The 1,302-nt window shown below is 38.6% G+C and overlaps 1 long non-coding RNA gene across 1 annotated transcript; it reads left to right on the top strand.

The window, feature by feature from the left end:
• LOC115947894 lies at positions 1-611 on the top strand. The gene is made up of 2 exons (XR_004081751.1): positions 1-56; positions 294-611. It is a non-coding gene; the product is annotated as an uncharacterized LOC115947894 (long non-coding RNA).
• Positions 612-1,302: the final 691 nt, after the last annotated feature.

Below are 1,302 nucleotides of genomic sequence, written 5' to 3'. Positions count from 1 at the left end.
GCTGCTGAGGAATCTGGCTGCCAGCTGGGTTCCGCCGCTTCCGACTCGTACCCGAGGTTTTGGCAAGTTCTGTTTGTTAAGAATATTCCTGTAATTATTATGATGAAAAATGCACCAGTGATTATCATACTGACTTACAGTCACGTATTCTCTCTCATTCTGGCAGAGGTACGGTGTTGGTGGAACCATGCACAAATCTAACGTGAAAACTGCATCCCCCTTACTTGATTAATTTGGACATCATTTACTTTTTCCTACTTAACTTGCATTTATTCTCCACTTTTTAATTGCAGGTTTTGCCTTTGCCGGGGTCCAGCTCCATGGTTGCTGATGTCTGAAATCATCGTACTTAAAGCGAGAGGCATATCGAGTGCTGCTTGTGTGTTAACGGACTGGGTTATGGCCTTCTTAGGAACCCAAAGAATTTCAGGACTTTATAGTAAGCGAATTACACTTATTTCTTTAGTTCCTGTGTTCTTTTAACCTGGTGTACTGACTGTAATGGCCATGTGAGAATATTAATTGCATTGGGGCCAGTATCTTTTTTTTTTTCTGAGATGTAAAATAAAATCTAATTTTATAAATAAATAAAATTTCCTTGCTGAACTCTACCTGTTCCTTAGGCTGCATGTTACAGCCGTGAAGAAGTGCACAACATAGCCTAGCTAATGTTAGTTTCAGACTGCAGTACTTGATGTTTGTGTGGCTGTTATTTCTGTTAATTCTGACCACAGAATTAAGTCTTAATCCCAAATGAAGATGAATTCTTGGCTTTCATGGACTTAAGGCCTTTTTCTTATTGTTGTCAAGGCAGCTAGGAATGCATTTAAATCACAAAAAGGGTTGTAGCTCTTAAGAGAATGTCTTTGCTACTTTGGGAAAGATGATTTTTCAAAAGGAACTGCAAGGTCTTGGAGACAGTAAGAATACACACTTAGCCAGAAAGGGAGAAAAACTATTCTGTAGTGTTAGTTTACAGAGTAAAGATCCCCCAACTGAAGCAGGTCTCCAGAAGTCTAAAAGATGGCTGGAAACATAAACCAAATCTAGTTTATGGCTTTTATCAAAGACGGGTAAAGCTTAAGACACAAACAGCAACCTCACAGGTATGATACAGCACTTCAGTAAACTCAAATGGGAAAAGCAGTGCTCTGTGCTAGATCCTGTCTTTTTGATTTCTTGTCTTTTTACTTAGCAAATTTGAAAGTCATTAGTCCTGAGTGTGTGAAACAGGTGAAAGAAACAGGTGGGGTCAAATTTATTGTTTATTACAGATGAAGAAATAAATCATGTTTCTTCTTC

The sequence above is a fragment of the Geospiza fortis genome, unplaced genomic scaffold (genome assembly GCF_000277835.1).
Source record: "Geospiza fortis unplaced genomic scaffold, GeoFor_1.0 scaffold27, whole genome shotgun sequence".
Classification (NCBI taxonomy): domain Eukaryota; kingdom Metazoa; phylum Chordata; class Aves; order Passeriformes; family Thraupidae; genus Geospiza; species Geospiza fortis.
Note: the sequence above shows the minus strand (reverse complement) of the source record. Positions and strands in the feature narration are given on the sequence as shown.